Below are 22,624 nucleotides of genomic sequence, written 5' to 3'. Positions count from 1 at the left end.
GAGCATCACACAAACCTTACGACAATTGTTCAAAAAAATACAAACTTGAAGACAAAACCAATTGAATTGAATTCTCATAATTTGACAACTTTGAGCTGACACTCAACACTTCAATGTCCAAATTCTCAAATTTTACAAACGAGCACGTCAAGAGCACACTCTCGCATCCGACCCTCCACTCTGCTCTCAAGATACAAGAAGTTTTCTTGGGATAGGGTGTGGCTAAGCTCTCCTCAAACTTCCTTTATATAGTTTTTCTCTCACATACCCACATTGATTTTTAAGATTTTGTCTTTGTTCATGCAATGTGCCCTAATAAGAATATGATTTGAAAAATGTAGGTCGTGTCCATCCATTCATGATTGGAGAAAAAATGCAATGTAGGATCCATGCTATGCAATCATTCAAGGAATGCTTCACATGGAGAATATGAATGCACTAAAGAATTGTGCCTAGCCTATCTACATGTGCTCATGCGTCGTGCAATATGAAAACATAGTTTCTTGATTAGATAAATCCTTAACCTCACCTCTCAACTCTCATAAAAAGAAATATAATACTCTGCTCCACCCACCCATAATCTCACTTTCGCTCAGGAAAATAATGATGGTCCTCAAGATGTCGACCAAGAAAACAACCCATCTCTCACAACTGACGGTGTCCTTCTCACAACCCTCAAACTCTCCCAACCACCTTTCCCACTCAACCAAAGGTTCCTAACTCAATGATGAACATCCTAACTCTCATGTATGCAAGAAAAAGTTTTTGCTCAATGACAGGTGCTCTCTTAGTGTGCATGCAATTAAGATTTACTACATATAGCTGGAGCATGCCTCATGACATGCTAGTACTCAATGATGGTGCTAAACATGCTTCAACCCAACCCTTGCCATGGAAGTATTTGATAAGAATAGGAGATGACCCCAGAATGTACTGAATCAAATAAGTGCAACGTGAAGTGCTCGTGAACCCATAATCCCTATGATGTGCAAAAGTCCCGACAAGAAAACTTATCTATTGCACACAGTGTTTGACGGCTACTAACAAACTCCAACTCCAACCTATCCAAAAAAATACCAAACTCAACCAAGGCTATCAAGTTTCCACACTCAACAAACCAAACAGAATGAAAAAAACAAATCATACACTAGACAAACACATGAAATCCAACTACAAAACAACAAAGCAATCAGTCACTTAAATAACTAAGCTAGCACAAATCAAGCCTAACTATAGTTTGACTAGGGGCTTTTAGTTTTTGCAAAAACGCTTTACAATGTGAGTATTGGGCTCTAAATCATTGATAGGCGAGCAAAGTTCCCCCCAAGCTAGATTGTGCACCCCTTCAATCTTAAGTGGTAAGGGAGGTGTTGAGATATCGAGCTCCACTCGTGATACGCCAGGGTGACCGTTGTATATTTATGTCACCGACTTGTCAGTTGCAGACGCGGTTGGTACACCGCCCATGAATAATAGCTACATGATAGCTATCCTTATCTACTCTAGTTCGTGGCTCAGTTAGTATGCCACCTTAGTTAGTTGAGTTTGGTTTGAGACCCATATATAGGGTTCTTCTATTTCTTTGTACTAGAGTTCTTTTGGCTTACACAACTAAGAAGAGAAAAACTGTTTTCAGCCTCCACCCTTGTGTGTCTTCCCCCATTGTGCAAGCAAGAAAGCTTCAAGCGAGACTCCTTCCTTCTCTCCCACAATCTTGACATGGTATCAGAGCCTTGTTCGTGGTAAGGAGCTCAAGAAAGCAAGCCAAGCTCGCGGTGTTCTGGTAAGAGGAGCAGTGTTGCTTTCATTTTCTGTTTTGGGAGCAGATCTCTGCAGGTAGCACAGCCGGAAAGTGCAGGAGTGCATTGTCTCAGGTTGAGCGACCCTGTTTTTTTGATTTGAGGCCATTTCGGGGCCTGTTTTGGAGGCGGAAGTTTTCTGCACGCACTCAGGAAAAGGCCCAGTTTTATGCTGTGCAGCCACTGTTCTACAGGTCGGTGAAAAGGTTCTGTAGAAATTGCATCGTATGCTTGTGCGCAGAGACATTGGGAGTTACAGAATCATCCCTGTTGCCTGTTGATGCAAAATCGTCACTAGGAAGTGACTGTGTGGTTAAATACCACTTTCGCCAGTTTTGCAGATTTTCCCTTGTGAGGGTGAAGCTGTGGTTTTTGCAGTGACAGAATTTTTTGCAGTCTTCTGTAATGGCATCTGATTCTCTTTCACAGATTGTCACTGAAAAGCTTGACAAGAACAACTTCCAAGCATGGAAGTTTAGAATGACGAATTTCCTTATGGGAAAAGGATATTGGGAATTTGTTGCAGGAAATGAAGAAGAACCAGTTCTTCCTGATGTTCCCAATCAACAGCAAATGCAGGCATTTAAAGCATGGCATGAGAGAGCCAGGAAAGTTATGTATTGGCTGTCTATCAGCATTTCAGACTCTATGATTGTGCATATTCAGGATGCAAGTACGCCAAAGGAGGCATGGGATACTCTGTCAAAGATGTATAGCACAAATACGCAAGCCAGGAAAATGCAGCTCAAGCAAGAGTTGCATAATGTGCAAAGAGAAAGTATGAGCATCAACGACTACCACATGAAGGTGAAGAAGATTGCAGATGCACTTGCTTCCATTGGGTCGCCAGTGGAAGATGATGATTTAGTTTCCGTGACCTTGAATGGTCTAGAAAAGGATTATGCACAGTTTCGGACATCCATTTCAGTTCGTGAAAGATTTCCTGATTTTGAGGAGTTGATTGCTCTTCAAATTTCTGAGGAACAGAGAAATGGTGGTGCATCTTCTTCAGGAGGAACTTCAAAAGAAGCTGTCTTCTACTCAAATGCTGGAAGAGGTAGAGGCAGAGGTAGAGGAGGCCGATTTGGAGGCCGTGGCAGAAATCAGAATATGCAGCAAACTCAAGAAAACCAGTCCTATGGAGGAGGACGTGGTAACTCTAGAGGCAGGGGGAGCCAAAGAGGTCGTGGTGGATGGCAAAGAGGCCAAAATGCAAACAGTAATGTTGAATGCTACTATTGTGGTAAAATGGGTCATATGGCTAAAGACTGCTATAAAAAGCAGAATGACATCATGAATGGAAAACTGCAACAAGGGAATTATGCATCTTCTAGTAGACAGGGTGATGACAGAAATGAGCATTTGTTCATGGTGCAGCACATGAACAATTCTATGACAAGTGCAGAAGAAAGCAATGATGTATGGTATGTTGACTCAGGTGCATCAAACCACATGACAGGTCATGCAGAATGGATGGAGGATGCAAGGAAAATGGAAAAACCAGGATTTGTGGAGACTGGTGATGATACTGCACATCCTATTGTGCAGATTGGAAAAATTTCCTTGTCCATGCAGGGTGGGAAAAAGAAATACCTGTCCGATGTATTTCATGTCCCGAATATTACCAAGAATCTGGTTTCAGTTGGTCAAATGGTTGAACAGGGCTTGCAGGTCAGATTTAATCCTCATGGATGCTTTGTTGAGGATATGAAAAATAAAGGTCGCTTGATAGCAAAAGGAAAGAAGAAGGGCAGAATGTTTACATTGGATGCAGACATGTCTGAATTGAGTGCAACAATGTTTGCACATGGGACCGGTGTAGTTGCAGATATTGATATCTGGCATAAACGCATTGGTCATGTTAATGTACAGCGACTTAAATCAATGCAGGCCCAAAATATTGTTGCAGGATTGCCCAAATTCAAGGTTGCAGAAATGCATAAGGTATGTGAAGCCTGTCAGTTTGGAAAACAGGCAAGGAAACCATTTACTAGACATGTTCAAGAGAGTGAGAAGCCATTGGAATGAATTCACTCTGATGTGTGGACAACTAAAGCTGCATCTCTTGGAGGCTGTCATTATTTTGTCAGTTTTATTGATGACTATAGCAGAAAAGTTTGGGTGTATTTTATGAAAAAGAAGAGTGAAGTTTTTGGGCATTTCAAAACTCTTAAAGCTATGGTTGAAAAAGAAACAGGCTTGCAGATAAAATGCCTAAGGTCAGATGGAGGGGGAGAGTACCTCTCAAATGAGTTTGCAAAGTTCTTGCAGGAGCATGGCATAAAGCAGCAATATTCATGCAGTTATACCCCACAACAAAATGGAATTGCAGAAAGGAAAAACAGGCATATTGGAGAGGTATCTCGTGCCATGCTCAATGAAAAAGACTTGCCAGATTTTTATTGGGCTGAAGCAGTTGCTACAGCAATCTACATAATGAACAGGACTCCCACTGCAGCAATACATGGAATGACTCCAGAGGAGAGGTATACTGGTAGGAAACCAGATATTTCTCATTTGAAAATTTTTGGTTGCATTGCCTATGTACATGTGCCAGATGAGCTGAGATCCAAGTTGGATCCAAAAGCTGAGAAGTGCATCTTTATTGGTTACTCTCTGCAGCAAAAAGGGTATAGATGCTATAACCCTTCTACTCGTAAGTTTACAGTGAGCAGAGATGTTGTTTTTGATGAGATGAGTAGCTGGTATAGACCAGTAAATGTGATTGATGATGAAGATGCACAAAATGGTAATGCTACACAGAATTCACAGCAGCAGTCATAAAATATTAGTGGACCTGGAGCGTCCTGTAGCAGTGGTTCACATTCTTCGCCATGGACAGGCAGATTGAGATCAGGAGAATCTTCTCAAAGCAATGCAGATAGTGGTATGCAGGTATCACGAAAAGGAAAAGAGAAGGTTGATCAGCCCATGTTTGATGTGAATGCAGGTCACTCTTATGTGGATGGTGAATCCAGTGGCTCAGAACAGAGCATTGATGATGAGTTGGGTATTCCTTCTATTGTTACACCTGGAGTAAGAAAGACCAGGGATGTTTTGAGAGCACCTGGGAGTGAACCCACTTTGCGCAGGTCTACCAGAGTTAGGTATCCTGTGGATAGGCTGAAATATGATGGATTTACAGCCATTCACTATGCATATATGGTCAAGGTGATACAGGAACCAGAACCCACTTCTTTTGAGCAAGCCATGGGAAAAGAAAAATGGGAGAAAGCCATGGATGAAGAAATGGATGCCTTGGAAGCAAATGCTACATGGGAATTGGTACCTTTGCCTAAAGGTAAGAATGCAATTGGCTGTAAGTGGGTTTATAAAGTGAAGCACAATGCAGATGGTTCTGTGAACAGATACAAGGCAAGATTAGTAGTCAAGGGGTATGCACAAACATATGGCATTGACTATGAAGAAACATTCAGTCCGGTTGCAAGGATGGCAACCGTAAGAGCAGTCATTGCTATGGCTGCATCAAAGGGATGGTCTTTACATCAGATGGATGTAAAGAATGCCTTCTTGCATGGTGATTTGCAAGAAGAGGTCTATATGGAGCAGCCACCAGGTTATGTGCATGCTGTTCATCCTGAGTTTGTTTGCAGGTTGAAGAAAGCCTTGTATGGCTTGAAGCAAGCACCTAGAGCATGGTCTGACAAGATAGGACAGTATCTTGTCACTATTGGCTTTCAGATTTCCAAGGCAGATTTCTCACTTTATGTGAGAAAAACAGAGAAAGGTATTATGCTACTTGTCATTTATGTTGATGATTTGATTATGACAGGTGACAGTGATGAAGATATCCTTCATGTGAAAATGCTATTGAAGCAGAAGTTTGAGATGAAGGATTTGGGAGAGCTGCGTTATTTCTTGGGCATTGAGGTGATTAGATCACCAAGTGGGATACAGCTCTTGCAGAGGCAGTATGGATTGGACATGCTGTCCAAATATGGGATGACAGGCTGTAAGCCTATTTCAGTTCCTTTGGAGCAGAATGTGAAGTTGAGCGCAGATGCAGGTGAGCTTCTGGAAGACCCTACTATGTACAGACGCATAGTAGGAAGCTTGATTTATATGACTATTACCAGGCCAGATTTGAGCTATGCTGTTGGATTAGTAAGTCAGTTTATGCAGGCTCCAAGGAAACCACATTTGGATGCGGCTAGACGTATACTCAGGTATGTGAAGTCCACATTGCAGTATGGACTATTTTATGAGACTGGGGTTCAGATACAGTTGCATGGATACACTGATGCTGATTGGGCTGGTAGTATTTCTGATAGACGATCTACCAGTGGATATGTGTTCTCTTTTGGGAGTGCTGCAGTCACTTGGAGCAGCAAGAAACAGCCTACAGTTGCCTTGTCGAGCACAGAGGCTGAGTACAGGGGTGCAGCAATGGCTGCATGTGAGGTAGCTTGGTTGCATAAGCTACTTTATGATATGCATCAGTCTACAGATGGGCTAGTTGTCATTTATTGTGACAACATGAGTAGTATACACTTGGCAAATAACCCAGTCTATCATGCTAGAACAAAGCACATTGAGGTGCATTATCACTATGTGCGAGAGAGGGTTTTACTAGGTCTTATTGATCTAGTTTATGTAAGCACAGAGGATCAGGTAGCTGACATATTCACGAAGGCATTGGGCGCAGAGAAGCTGCGCAAGTTCAGAGACCTGCTTGGTGTGCAGGAATTGGGATTGAGCTCGAGGGGGAGTGTTGAGATATCGAGCTCCACTCGTGATACGCCAGGGTGACCGTTGTATATTTATGTCACCGACTTGTCAGTTGCAGACGCGGTTGGTACACCGCCCATGAATAATAGCTACATGATAGCTATCCTTATCTACTCTAGTTCGTGGCTCAGTTAGTATGCCACCTTAGTTAGTTGAGTTTGGTTTGAGACCCATATATAGGGTTCTTCTATTTCTTTGTACTAGAGTTCTTTTGGCTTACACAACTAAGAAGAGAAAAACTGTTTTCAGCCTCCACCCTTGTGTGTCTTCCCCCATTGTGCAAGCAAGAAAGCTTCAAGCGAGACTCCTTCCTTCTCTCCCACAATCTTGACAGGAGGGTCATCTCTCTTTTACCTTACTACCTCGCCTGGCATCGGCCTTTTCTTCAACCAACATATACATGGTAGGGCATTGATTTTAGCAATCAACATGAGATGCATTATGGTGGAAAATAAACTTTTGACTTTTTCATGAGATGCATGGAATGGACAATTGAGTGGATTGGGAAAGAGTTACCTTGGTAGTTTAGTGACTCATGGGATGCCAACTTGTCATTTTACCCAAAAAAAAAGATTCTATCACTAAATCAATACAACAAGGTTAGGTAATCTATGGTTACAGATACACAATGAAAACTCAAGATGATGGGGATGACTATGGATACATAGCTACATGGGTTACTCAATGACAATTTGAGCTTCTTGAATGCATGAGTACAATTAGAGAGCGGGCTGATCTAGTGGGTTGAACTAATCTTTCCATTTTATAGTAAGAAAAGAGAGATTAGTCAAGTGAATTAATGAGTCTTTAGTGGGATTCAATGAATTACCCCTTCATTGGAGTCTTGCTTTAGCCATACCTTCATGCACGGTGCCCGATCACTCCTTGAAGCTCAATCCCCTACAATGATGAGTCAAAAACACTTGGAAGTTTATGGAGCTTCAAAGAGGAAGAGTCTTTAGCTTCCTTGAGTGCCCAATCCAAAATATTTGCTCTCTTGATAAGTATCCCCAAAATTCAATCTGAAATGCCTTGTGATGATTAAGAGGCTTCAATCCTTGAAATTCTTGGAGCATTATTGACTAATATTTGTTGTAGATGGATCCTAGGGCTAAGAATTAGAGGGTCCTTGAAGGATTTGTGAGCTTGAAGCTGAGCTTCAATGGCTGCACTACCTATTGTCAATCATTAGGGTTTCTTCAAGAAGACAAGATGTTAGAGGATGAGGAAGAAAGCTTGAATCTACTCCATTATTAATGCCAAAGCATGGAGGAACTGGAGGATGCATGCAATAGTGGCCAAGAAGGCAGTGAAATTTGTACCACAAATTTTGGGTGATATCTTAGAGGCCACACTAAAGGAAAAGGTGTTGTTGCAGATATTGAAATTTGGCACAAATGCATTGGACATTCAAATGTACAAAGGATGAAATTAATGCAGTCCAAAGGGTTGGTTTTTTTACAGGTTTGCCTACATTTAGAATTGTCAAATTTCACAAGGTATGCGAAGCATGTCAGTTTGGTAAACAGGCAAGACAACCCTTTTCACATGATAGAGATGTAAGCAAAAATATCCTTGGGGATCATAAGCTTGAGATTGATTAGTGGAGTGAGTCATTTCCCGATGCCTTTTGTGCTCTTGAGGAGAAAGAAGAGAGATATAAGTGGCTATTGGCTAAAGAATCCATGGCAACTTGAGAGGAAGAAGAGAGAGGAGTTCTTCAACAAAAAGTAATTGTGGTTTAAGCCTTCCCTAACTCCTAAGACTCCATTTTTTAACAAAGACCTCTAAAATATGCATGAAAATTTGTGACAACCTACTAATTTAGTCTTGTCACCTCCAAATATGCCTCTAGCTCCTACCATAACTCTACGTGTTCTTTAATAAGGCTACCATCTACCTATAGTACTCCCTATGTACCTAAGTAAAAAATGATTTTACTACTTGAAAAGGATAGTATATTTTTAGAATAAGAGGAAAAAAAGGACCAAATCAATGTGATTCGATATCAAATTTAATGAAGAGGACTAGGATTACCACAAGTTATAATGCATGACAGAGATGCCAAGTTTATGAGTACCTTTTGGCATGCAATTTTTAGCTCCATGGACACTGAATTAGTTTCTTCTATAGCTTTCCATCCTTAGACAAATGGCTAGACAAAGAGCTTTAATAAGTGGTTGGAGACTTACTTGTGATATTTTGGCCATGATGTACAAAATGCATAGGATTCGTGATTACTGTAAGGTGCCTCACTGAGGATCCCTCAATGGCACGACTTTAGTGGTCCATAGATTGTCCTAAGCAACACCAATTGAAACTCTTTGTAGTAACATGGGTTCTATCACCCATTCTTTCTCAAGTCCACTCCACAATGGAAGGTTTCGGCTATAACCCATAAGGATCAAGGTTCCTAATTTTATGCTAAGGTCACATAATAGCTTGTCTAGAAGCAAATCAATGATGTACTTGGTTCAAAGTGAGTGAGAAATGAGGAGGAGTGATATGTGTCATCCCCTCTACTTGTAGGGTATAGTCTCAACTGTAGTCCCCTAAAATAACATTGATTAGCATCTAAGACAACGCACTATGCAATCAATCATTTAGTATTTTTCTAATTCTAGTACCTTGAAGGAAAACTCTTGACTCACCGAGACCATGCATCCGTAGGATAGCAGACCCGTCAAGGATCTCATCCTCCCACTTTCCTCGAGGATTTATTTTAGTTATCTAATTATCTTAATATATTTATGTTTGGCATGTAAAGATAACTTCATTAATTAACCATTTAAACACTAGTTTCTTCATGTAATTTATTGTCACAATCATAAAGACAATGTCATTAATCCTTTGAAAGCTATTGCAAAACAATCTATTTATCATGCACCTTCTCCAAGGTGCAATGCCACCTTGGCCATCCATCCCTTCATCTGAGACTTGTGTCCAAATCTCATGGCACATGATCCACCAATCCGCCCTTATCTAGCATCAAGGCCTTCCAAGAATTCAGTCATGGGCTCATAGAGTTTAGGCCAGAATCCAAGGGATTTATCACCAAAGTCCCCCTAGTACCCTTGTCACCTCTTAGCCTAATGTCCTCCCTACAGAAAGACTTCTCATATATGGGACCAGTCCTAGCCTCTAGTGTCATCAAACCTTGGGGAAGGTTTAGTAACCATAAATCCACCCATGAGGGCACAATGACTTTTGTATAAATACATAACCAAGGAAATTAGCCTATTATCAATAACTAGAAAAACATTCATTTTCCATAATCCATAGAGAGAGAGAGAGAGAGAGAGAGAGAGAGGGAGGGAGGGAGAGAAAAAGAGATAGAGAGAAGCTTCTAGAAGCTTCTTCATCCCCACTCCTTAAAGAGAGGTTACACTCCCCTCTTGATATTTCTGAAAATACACCCCTCCCCCCTTCATTGTCTTTTCTCCACTCAAGGAGAGGCGGCAAGAATTTTGCATAGGAGGGTGTGGAAATTCTATCTCTCGTACACGCATCTTCGAGTATGGCCCCGAAGCATAGTTCCATAAAGATGGCCAGGAGCCCTACAAGTGTGGATGGAGGTTCAAAACAAGGTGGCACCGCAACCGCGAACGGTTCATCAGGCATCAATACCGCTAGAATCAAGGCATCACTCCAAACCCAAGTTGCTCTATTATTAAATCATAGGTTATAAATATCACAATAAAAAATTATTGAGATATTTGTAATCACACCTACTTTATTCCCTTTGTGAGAAGCAGTGAGGGCTCAGGACCAGAATCTCATATGCACAGTAGGAGAAAGTACCACCGCTCAATTCCTATAAAGCATTGTACTTGCACTCTTTTTCTAATGCAATGATAGTACTCTTTTCTTTCCAGTAAAGTGTCATGTCACTGTCAATACACAAGATTGTGTTTATGAGTCCAAGTCTTAATCTTGGAACCTAATTCACTTGTGTAACAATTTGTCCTAGTCAGGGTCAATGTCTTCATGAGTTTCTTTTTCCTCTTTCAACCTCCATAGCTTTCGCATCTGCCATGCTCTAGATCCTACGTATTTCACATGGTATCAGAGCCAGTTAAGCATGGCCCAACTCTCCTTTCACTCCTCTCAGCTCCTTTCCATCTCTTCTCAGCTCAGTTTAAGTACTGGACCCTATGTCCAACTTCATTTACATTCCTACCTTCAATGAAGCTTCCATGGCAGCCATAGACAGCAACACCCTATGAGCTTGAAGCTTTCATATCTCTCTCCACAAGCCAAATCTCTCTAAACTTCCTTCTAGAGATGTGTTTCTCTACTTCCAAAGCTCCTTGTTGGCACCTCAATCATTGATGTTGGGCAACTATAGCTTCAGCATTGCCTCTTTTTAGAGTTGCTGCCATAACTGTGTTTGTGAACAACACCTATCTACCTCTATTGGAGCAGCCATTTGTCATCAACCAGGCCATATATCTTCAAGCTTTCTTCTCGATAGTTATTCTTCAGGTCAAGGCGTAACTTCTTGGTACAAAAATCAAGGAGATTGATGCACATCATGCCCAGCATTTGCATTTTCCCAAATCTGGGTGCAGTTTTGACATCGACCACTTTGAAGGCTTAGATCTCTCAACTGGAGCATAATGAGTACAAACCCTCTTAGGGGGAGTTAGATCCATTAGTGAGGGTCCTTCATCTCAAAGGGCTTGAGCAGATTAAACTTGTGGAGCGCGTGGAAGCTCATTTACCAGTTGTTGGTCCCTGTTTTGACAGGACAGTCATAGCCACTTATCTTTAAGCTCATTGTTCCTTCATTTTCTCTCTCCTACCACTTAAACCAAGCCAAGGCCACTCTAATCTAAAGTTTTCAGCAAGTATTCAACCATCAAATCAGCAAGGAGGAAAAGCTATGAAGATTTTTTTGAAGATCATCAAGTCAAACTCAAGCAACAAACATCAAATTTCAAACTAGTATCTTTTGATAATTCACTGTCATTGCTTGTGTCTTTTGACACATACAAAGATCAACTCATTCGTGGTTATTCTCAGTCATTTGAAGCTAATTTTCTGCTGGTCTCTCAAGTTGAGCATGGGCAAAGATTCTCCAACTGCCCGTTTCAAAGGAGTTGGGTTTCATACCTGGCAGACCCGCATCAAATTGATCCTGATGAAGAAGGGCCTCTGGGCCATTACCACTGGAAAAGAAAAGAAGCCTCGTGATGCGGATCTTGCTGTCACTTGGCAAAATAACGATGATAAGGCTCAGGCCATTATCAAACTGGAGCTAGACGACAGCTATATCCAGGATACATGGAAGAGACTTGACACCTTGTTCGGTGCACAGTCTAAATCATCAAAGTATGGTCTCCTAATTGAGTTTTTCAGGCTGGAAATGAAGTCCAGCACATCACTTGCCACACATCTAAATTACATGGAAGGACTTCTAACCCAACTTGTAGGAATCAACATTAAAATGGAAGAAGATGTTTGCATCGGTGTTCTACTTAAGAGTTTGCCTCCTGAATATAATAATGTATCAACAACTTTAATCAACATGCCAAATCCTGAACTTGTTGATATCTAAGCATCACTGTTAGAGGAGGAAAAGAAGCTAAAAACTAAGGAAGAACCAAGTACCTCTAGAGATGAGCATGCATTATATGTTGGCAACAGGTACAAAGGCAACAAGGATCAGCTCTTTTGTAACTTCTGCAAAAGGACCGGACACACCGAGAAGTTCTGCCACGCCAGAAAGAGGTCCCAAAAGGCCTATCTAGTTGCAGTCAAAGAAGAAGAAGAAAATGGAGCAAAGGAAGAAGAAGAAGAAGAAGAAGAAGAAGAAGAAGAAGACCACCAGGAGAAGGACAAACCTCATCAGTCCTTCTATTCAGATAGACTTTTTTAGTTTTGTATTTCCTAGCCTTAATGCCTCAAACATAAACTTGTAAACTCCTCAGTTATCCTTGTACTACAGCCTATGTACACTTTGTGAGGTCCCTGCTACAGCCTCTGGATGTCCATCATGTTTGTGGTACCCACACTTAGCCTTTTCTGCAACAGCCTCTGGTGTCTTTTCCATGTTTATGGTGTGCCCACACTTTGCAAGTGTTGCTTTCACTAAAGTCTCTACACACTTTGTACTTTTGGTTGTGATTGAGGAGGGGTGTTGAGATATTTGCAATCACACCTACTTTAGTCCCTTTGTGAGAAGCAGTGAGGGCTCAGGACCAGAATCTCATATGCACAGTAGGAGAAAGTACCACCACTCAATTCCTATAAAGCATTGTACTTGCACTCTTTTTCTAATGCAATGATAGTACTCTTTTCTTTTGAGTAAAGTGTCATGTCACTATCAATACACAAGATTGTGTTTACGAGTCCAAGTCTCAATCTTGGAACCTAATTCACTTGTGTAACAATTTGTCCTAGTCAGGGCCAATGTCTTCATGAGTTTCTTTTTCCTCTTTCAACCTCCATAGCTTCCGCATCTGCCATGCTCTGGATCCCACGTATTTCACAAAAATCATATTCACATGCCTCACATTAATTACGTGTTTGATAATTTCCCAGGTATGAACTTAGTTATGATGTATGTAACGAGGAAGATAATTCCCATTGTAAGATGACATCATAATAGGTGAAATTGATTACATAATTGCATCGTAAATTACCAAAAACGTCTTGCAAGAATTCCTACATAAAGTGCATTGCTCCTTGCACAAGTTCTTGCTTAAAATGCATTTCAGGGGACATTGAAAGAAACAAAGTGCATCTCCATATTGCAAGATGGATTCTAAGGTACATGTAATAATCTGCAGAAAAGATTAAAGTGTAGTAAGACCGCTTTTCAAATTGACTTGCTTTGCATACTTTATGTAGCCCATCAACTTTAAACTTGGGTAAACTATCTACAACATGTTTTGACTGCATGTCTTTTAACTATTGCACATTCACATGACCAATTCTCTTATACCAAATTTCAATATCATCCACAACACCTAAACCTTGTGCAAACATGGCAACATCCATTTGAGGTAAACTTACATCAAGAGTAAACAATTTGCTAGTACAATTTTATTTTTCAATCAACCTACAATTATTTTTTACATCTTCTACATAATAACCATCAAATGTGAACTAAATTTGCAATCCCTATTCTACTATCTAACCAAATTTTTGATAATATGTGGTACATGCAACACATCAGCCAAGTACTTGTTTTTCCCATCTTGCATACTCAAAGGAACATTTTCAATATGAGTAATGGGGTGAGTTGTATCATCCCCTATCTCCACATAGATTTGGAGACTCTGGACTATGCATCTTACTAAACCACTCTTCATGAGATGTCATATGTCTAGAAGAACGTGAGTCTATATACTCTACATCATCCTTTGATGAACCATTCGCAGTCATAGTAAAACAAACAAATTGCAAAATTTTGCAATCTACAAGTAAACTAATACCAGGTGCACCACAACTAAACACGTAGCCTTTTTCACTAACTACACAACAGTAACCACAATCTACAATATGTATGCAGATGCCTTCTATGTCTAAAACCTAGCAAACACTTGAAACCCTACAAATTTGAGATACATAATCTATGTATTTGTAAATGGTGGACACAATCAAAACTAGAGCATACCCAAAAACTATTGTTGAACCACTTGCACATCCAAAAAGAAGGCCAAAATGACCTCAAATGCTCTTCCTACTCACCAAATTTCACTACAATCACAGACTGCAACCCTAATGGCCTCAAGAGCCTCATGTGGCTATAACCCAAGGAAAATTGAGCAAAGTGGAAGAGCTTCTTATCCATTTCTTTGCTCGCTTGCTTTCATGCTCCAACACCTTCACCTCAGGCTTCAATTGAGCTCTCTGCAACCATGGAATGGCTATGATACCATGAAAATAAACAAGAAGAGAAAGAGAGGCGAAGAACCCAAAAGCACACACACAAAAGCAATGGAGTCTTGAGAACACAGAGAGATAGGGCTAAAATCTTATTCTTCTTTCTTATTTGTCCTTACACAAAAGAACTAAGTCTACAAAATGATAAAATACTAATATTAAAGTACCACAATGTATGTACATGGGGTCACTAAGTGTGAACCTACTAAGGAAAGAAAAGGTGGCACAATAAGTGTGCCATAACACCAAGGGTGGACTACATGAATATAATCCAACTATAGAATCATTATCATATCCTCATGTCAGTCACCCGACCTACCAGTGAATAATATCCTGTCACATCACCAAGGTATGTAGTGAACTCATGTAGAGCTCAATATCTCAATACGCCAACCACTCTATCTATAGGATATAGTCTCAACTCTGATCCCCTAAAATATCATTGATTGGGGTCTAAGACCACACATTAGGTAGTCAAGTATTTGGTCTTTTCCTAATTCTAGCACCCTGAAGGAAAACTCTTGGCTCATCAAGAACCAGCCATCCATAAAATAGGGACCCATCAAGGATCTCACCCCTCTCTATTCCCTTGAGATTTTGTTTTAGTTATCAATTATCCTAATACATTTATGTTTGATATGCAAAGAGAGCTTCATAAATTAACTATTTAAACATTGGTTCTTTCACATAATTTACTATCACAAATGTAAAGATAATGTTACACAATCATTTGAAAGTAATTGCAAAACAATGTATTTATCTTGCATCTTCTCCAAGGTGCAATTCCACCTTGGCATTCCATTTGTTAAGCTAGGACTCATATCCAAATCTTCATGGCATACAATCTACCAATATATCCTTATCTAGCATCAAGGCCTTCCAAGAAGTCCATCCTAGGCTTGTAGGGGCTATGCTAGTCCTCGACATACCCAAGGGATTTACTGCTAGAGCCTCCCTAGCACCTTTTTCACCACTTATCCTAACATCCTCCTTGTTATGGAAGCCCAAAAGATAGCTCCACTCTCTTTGAACTAAGTGTGGTGTTAGCTCACTCTCACCTTTGATTGGTTTGAAAGTAACCCCTTTTAAGTGGGTCTTAGACTAATTTTTAGGAAACCTTCGTAGTTTAGGAATAGGTTGATCTTTTGGGTTGAGGCCTTAATGTTTTACTACCGAGAGGTAGGCTTGGAGACTACTCGACTAGCTAAGTCTATGTATCCAAATTAGGCTTGGATGCTGTTGTTCATGGAGAGGTGTCCAAGTGACTACTAAACAATGCCTCCCCTAGCCTAGTACATCAGAGGGCATCTCTATAGTTGTGGTCTTTGAAGTCTTATTTGGTGAGGTATTCTACATAGGTTTTCACTACTTGCTATAGCTTTTGATGATTCTTTATAGAAACAATGGTCCTTGGTGGCTTGGAACATTTCATCTACCATCCTAATAACTTGTGTTGTCATGCATTCACTTGGTAAAGATGTGAGAGTACATGTACTTGATGTGTTTCAAATACAAAAAATAGAGCTTAGTTAGAGAAAGTACCACTTATTTGAATTCAATTGAGTTGATTCTAATCCCTTTTATCTCTGCTTGGTAGTTATTTTCTATACAATGTGTAGAGTTTTTTCTATCTTATCTAATTTATACACAACCATTGATGTACATATTTACATGCTATGGTTTTGCATCACACTGAGATGATAAAATTCAATTGTGAGAACTTAGGATTATACTCAAGTGTAGCATTGGCATTGATAAGTTGTGGAAGTATCACTAGCCAAGATTAATATTGTGTGATATCGAGTAGTATCATTCCTTGTCCTAGCCTCCTAGCAACATGTGACTCCTCTTCCATGAAAATTTAGCAAGCAAGGGATATTATAGGATGGGTCCAACTAAATCCATAGCTCGAATTGTAGCAAGTGTGTGAAAAGAAGTAGAGGCTACATACGTTAGGTCTCGTTGAGACTATCACATGGCTCATCACTCCTAAATAAGAATAACCATCTCTCTCTCTCTCTCTCTCTCTCTCTCTCTCTCTCTCTCTCTCTCTCTCTCTCTCTCTCTCTCTCTCTCTCTCTAAACACACATACTCTTCTGTGTGTGTGTGTGTGTGTGTGTGTGTGTTAACAAATAACAATTATCTCTTTCTCTTCTTATTTTTAACTAGTTTATTAAATTATTAATAAAATTAGTAAATTTATTAGTATAATTAATTAATTAATTAAATCAATTAATTTATTAGTAAAATTATTTAGTTCATTAATAAATTAGATAATTTATCTAAAGTAATTAGTAGTTTACATAAACTAATTCTCTCACTTTCCTTATTCTTAAGTAATTAATTTATTTGTTAATAAAATTAATTTTATGTAAACTAATTCTCTCTCTCTCTCTCTCTCTCTCTCTCTCTCTCTCTCTCTCTCTCTCTCTCTAAACACACATACTCTTCTGTGTGTGTGTGTGTGTGTGTGTGTGTGTGTGTGTGTGATTCTTAACAAATAACAATCGTCTCTTTCTCTTCTTATTTTTAAATAGTTTATTAAATTATTAATAAAATTAGTAAATTTATTAGTATAATTAATTAATTAATTAAATCAATTAATTATTAGTAAAATTATTTAGTTCATTAATAAATTAGATAATTTATCTAAAGTAATTAGTAGTTTACATAAACTAATTCTCTCACTTTCCTTATTCTTAAGTAATTAATTAATTTGTTAATAAAATTAATTTTATGTAAATTAATTCTCTCTCTCTCTCTCTCTCTCTCTCTCTCTCTCTCTTAACTAATTAATTGTTATAAATGAAGTTAATTGTACATAAACTAATTCCTCATCTCTCTTTTTCTGTTTGTCTATCTCTCTCCCTCCTTATTCTTAACTAAGTAATCAAGTTATTAATAAATTTAATTTTATATAAACTAATTTTATAAAGAGTAAAAAGATAAGTAGATATTAATATTTTATTTGGAAAAAAAAATTAAAATATCAACTACATTAGATTAGTTTAAAAGGTGTAAGAGACTTATTTTTATTCACCATCAATCATAATTCAAGTCTCTTCATCTTCCACTCTTTGCACAAAGCTTCCACGTCAAGTACTGTTTCTCTTTTCTTCCTAACTTTCTTTCTCTACTTCTAGTCTTTCTCTCTCGTATTTCTCTCTCTTTTGTAGTTCTTCTCCCTTCTCTTTCATATCTATTAGTTCACTTCTTGGAAATGGTATCAAAGCCTCAATCTTTGATTCATTTTCATATCCATTTTTCACATATTCTCTTCAAGACAATCTATTTTACCTCTAGTACAGTTATTGTAAGAGAGGGGGATTTAATAATGTGAAATACTAGCTACACTGGCTAGTATATAAGGTGTTAGGGACTTGATTTTTGACCATGAGATTATAAACTCCTTCCATCTTCACCTCTCTCTCCAAGATTTCATGGCTTCTTCCTCTCTCTTTCTGTCTTTCTCTCTCCTTTTCTAGTCTTTGTCTCTCCTCGTCACTCTCATTCTCTCTCTTCTTCCAATCTTTCTCTCTCTTCTACACTCTCCTCTTCTTCTCTCTCTCTTATCTTCTTCTTGACAAGTGGTATCAGAGCTCTAGTTCTAATCCATTTAGTTACCTTACATGCTCAGTTACCATCCTTTTCAATTTAAAAATCCAAGAAGCTTCAGGTACACAGGGATAGGCACTAAAATGGAGGAACACTAAAGGACCCAGAGGTCAAGGACCAGGAGGGCAGCAGTTAGGAGCATTAATGGAGTCCTTGGACCAAGTTTAGAGGCTGGAAGACTGGATTTGGCAGCTCGTGGGTCATTTTGGGCCAAATTTGAAGGTAAATTTCTAAAGACAGTGGTCACAGGAGTTAGGAAAGAGTTTAATCTTGGTTACTTTTCACATTGAGTCTTCTCTCTCCTCATTTCCAAGCTCCTACCAAGCTTCCATGGAGGATAAAACACTATAGATCTTCTCTACTCCACCTCCAATGACCCTCAGCACTCTTCCAGAGCTTCCCAATGCTTCTAACCCTCATTCCAAGCAAATTTTGGGGCTGCAATTTGAGCAAATACTGATCATACTGAGCTTCCTCTCCATCTTGGCTCTCTTCTCCACCTTCCAGCAAGGTGGTCTTGACATGGATGAAGCCTTTTTCTCACCTTTCTTGAGCTCTCTTGATCCCTGAAACCCTAACAGGTGCAGGCCATGGACAACCACAAAATTTTGCTCAAATCTCACTAAATCTTGAGGCCTTTTGCCTCTTTTGGGCCTAGGAGCTTGTGCCTACAAGGATCTTTGAAGAAGCAAGCATTAAGAAGCCCGTATTTGAAGATGGAACTAAGAATGGAGGCTTGACATTTGGGGCAGCCATAACCATAGACCAAGAACCCTGAATTTCTTTAAGTTCCCTTCAAGATTGGGTCTCAGGGCTTAAAGATTGGAGTCTTTGCCATCAATGGAGCTTGCCTACCAATTTGAAAGAGGTTTGGAGCATGCGAAGGCATTATGGGATTAAATTTTGGGAGATTCTTCTTCTATGGCCTTCAAAGCATGCATGGAGCTACTAAAACTCAACCCCTCCTTTTTCCATTGAAGAATCAATATTTAAGACTCAAATCTTGGCTAAAGCTTTGTTGTCATGAAGCTATTTGGAGAATTGGAGAGCAACCTTGGGACATTGGCCACTGATTCTCAGCCCTTCTTCATTATCAAAGAGGTAATTGACTCTTGAACTCTTGTTATTTCCATCATATTGCTGAGCCAAAAAGCCTATTCTTGGGAGAGATTCAAGTAGTCAATCATGCATTTTATTGAATTTCAATGATTACATGCTGCAAATTTTATTTCAGTCCTCTCTTAGGCTTCCTTGCATTGAAAATGGTTTATTCCATGCTGAAAGTTTTCACTACTGTTTAGTGATTGCCTCACCCTAATTTCTTGACTTGTGATGATTGTTTGAGCATAAACTAATATCTGAAATCCATTGTAAATGAGGTGAGATAGCAGTGAGTCACTGCTCGGTAAGCCATTTCCCTATTCCCAATTCAATTCCATGCAATTCATGAAAAGAATTACTTCCAAGCTCCCATGCATAGCATGCTGATTGTTTAATTAATAAATGTCTGCCATGTATATTTCGGGTGAGAAAAAATCCTGATGCCAGGCGAGGTGGCAAGACAAAAAGAGGGTTGAACCCCCTTGCCATCAAAGACCCTAAAGGGGTGCAGAACCCAGCTTGGGGAGCACTTTTCCCACCTCCCGGTGATCCAGAGCCCGAACTTGTTTGCAGGTGCATAAATATTTTGGGGACAGTGAGAATTGGCATGTCATGATGATGCCATTAATGTCTATGACATATTGATGTACTTGGGATTATGCCACTGATGTATATGGAATATTGATGTACCACTGATGTACTCTCAATGATGTATGTTTGAGAATCAATGCTAGATTGTATCTTTAGATACACATGCAGTCATGTATGCAGTTATGACAGTGAATGCAACAAACAGTGCATGTATGATACTCATATGTGAGTGATATGGTCATGGGAAAGCTCATTTTCATGCTCAAAGTAGTGATGTTATGGTGTAGACCATGTGTATGTATGCTGAAGCAATGTATGGTGACATGGGAGAAGCAGCTGCAGACATACAATAGACTGGGGTCCATATTTCAGCTCTCTTGAATTCCTACATGGTGCTGTAGACCTTTTTAGTCAGTTACAGAGGTAAAGAGTGAGTACCATCACTGAAGAGCAAGCCCCAAAGAGTGTTTGCAGACCTCAGTAACCTACCCTATCATTTTGGCACTTTAGTTGGGTACTACCCATCCCTTACAAGCCAAAACAGTCCCCTACTACTCTCAAACAGGGTGCAGGATTGCATAAAATAGCTATAGATTTGCTGCTACATAAGTTTTTGTACTAAACTTGTGGCAGCATTCTTATGCTCAGTTCTAAGAGGGAATACTCGGCTCCGACTTGAACAAAAAAGTAGGTCAATCGGATCTTCCTAGCTCAAGTTACGGGAAAAATAGTGACAGGTGGTCTAACAAAACTGCACCTAACGATGGCACGGAATAAGGGAAAAACTAAGGCAAATAATGACCTCCAACAACAAAGAAGGGATGAACGTGACCCAAGGGATGAAACTAACCCTGAGGTGGAAGATGAAGATTACTCTCATGACATGGGGATCCTCAACGCACTCACTAACACCCTCAATTTGCATGAGACAAGGCATGCTGAGAGGCATAGAGAATTGATGGAAGGAATTGGTCAAATGAAGACCACTATGGACACACTTGCTATCCAGCTCACTAAGTGGATGGAATTATAAATGTAAGGGAAGGAACATGAGGATATATCGATTATGCATGCTGAAAGAGTGACTGGCCCATCAATCTCCCAAGGCATTTTGGGAAGAGTGGGCATCCCTAACAACACTTTTGAACATGGAGAGCCTTCACATAGGCAAGAGGAGCCCATGAACAATGCAATGAGGGGTAATTTCTAGCCATTGCAAGGGCCCATGCCATCTATGCGATTTCAGCCATCTTTTGGCAGAAATTACTCTAACAATGGTTCATTTTTGGGCAGCCACATGGATCAGCCTCAGTTTCGATATATGGGACAGCCACCTAATCATGAAAGAGAGTTGAGAGACAATATTATTTTCTCAAAATTCAATGGTCAATTGTCATCTCTAGCTAAACTCGAAGAGTGTCTTTCCAAGTTTGAGGATTATTTTGACATCTTGCCCCGTAGTGATGACCAAAAGATCCATTTTGCAACCATCCACTTGGAAGGATTTGCACATACATGGTGGAGGTACATTAAAAGAGAAAATCAGCAAGTAGACTCATGGCAAGCGTTCAAGGAACTCATGGTGCAAGTATTTTTCGCGCCGGTAGAGAAAGAAAAGCTTGCCCGATATGGCCTTGAATAGCATGGTCTTGTTGTTAGAGAATACACAAATCAGTTCCTCAACCTTACCATGTATGTTGAGTCGATTAGTGATGATGTTAAGTTACACAAGTATGTGTATGGGATGGATCCCCAACTCTCGAATGATGTTTCAGCTCAAAATCCGTCGGATTTGTTCAAAGCTATTGAGTTAGTTGAGAGGTACTCTCGTAAGTATCGTCGGGATGCTTCATTTCAGCATGGATAGCAAAGAGGGGCATCTAAGCCAGTGTTTGGGCAGTAAATAGGACCTATGCAGTCACATTTTGGGTAGCAAAGAGGTGCTGTAAGGCTAGGATAGTTTGGGGCAAGTTATGATGGTGGTAACGTGCCATTCAACACTCCTAAGATCCCCACATACCCCACTTTTAATACCTCAAGACCACAAAGTAATTGAAGGACAGCAAACACCCCGAGAATGGATAATAGGCAAGGGGACAGCAAGAATAAAAATGATTCAGCTTTTGGTAGTCCAAAGTCCATTCCCATGGATTTGTATAATGAAAGAAAGGAAAAAGGGCTTTGTTTCAAGTGTGACGAGAAGTATACAATTGATCATGCCTCAAAATGTGCTTTTAGGAATGCTAAGGCACGGGTTCACAGCATGTTCGTATTTGAGGACTCAGAGGAGGACCCTGAGGATGCACATGTTTTTATTATAACTGTTGAAATGGATGATGCTGATGAAGAGTTTGGTCAAGAAGAGTTATTTGACCCTAATGACTCTTTTCCTTTTGACCCTGGTGGTCATGTATCATGGGATATGGGTGGAAAGAATGAACCACATGCTGAAATACATGCTGCCACTATTTATACCATATCTATGGATGCTTGGATAGGATCCGAAAGCCCTAATACATTGTGTATTAAGGGAAAATTTCATAGGAAGAATGTGTTTATACTTGTAGACAGTGGTAGCACTCATAGTTTCATTAATAGAGCAGTCATGGATAGGCTGAAGTGTTTTTCCACTAATTTACAGTAGCCATTGAATGTGCAAGTTGCCAATGGGGATGAAGAAATTAGCACTCAAGTATGCCCTGTTGTTCATATTCAGCTTGCTAAAAAATTTTGGACAGCAAATGGATTTAATTGCATTGGAAATGGGGCCTATAGATGTCTTGGGTTGTGATTGGCTAAAAACTTTGGGCACTATAACCATGGATTTTTCATTGCTATACGTGGAGTTTTTCAGTGCAGGACAGCTCATTCACTT

The sequence above is a fragment of the Lygodium microphyllum genome, chromosome 17, assembly GCF_053477565.2.
Source record: "Lygodium microphyllum isolate KBCC chromosome 17, Lygodium_microphyllum_v1.1.10, whole genome shotgun sequence".
NCBI classification, from domain to species: domain Eukaryota; kingdom Viridiplantae; phylum Streptophyta; class Polypodiopsida; order Schizaeales; family Lygodiaceae; genus Lygodium; species Lygodium microphyllum.
Note: the sequence above shows the minus strand (reverse complement) of the source record.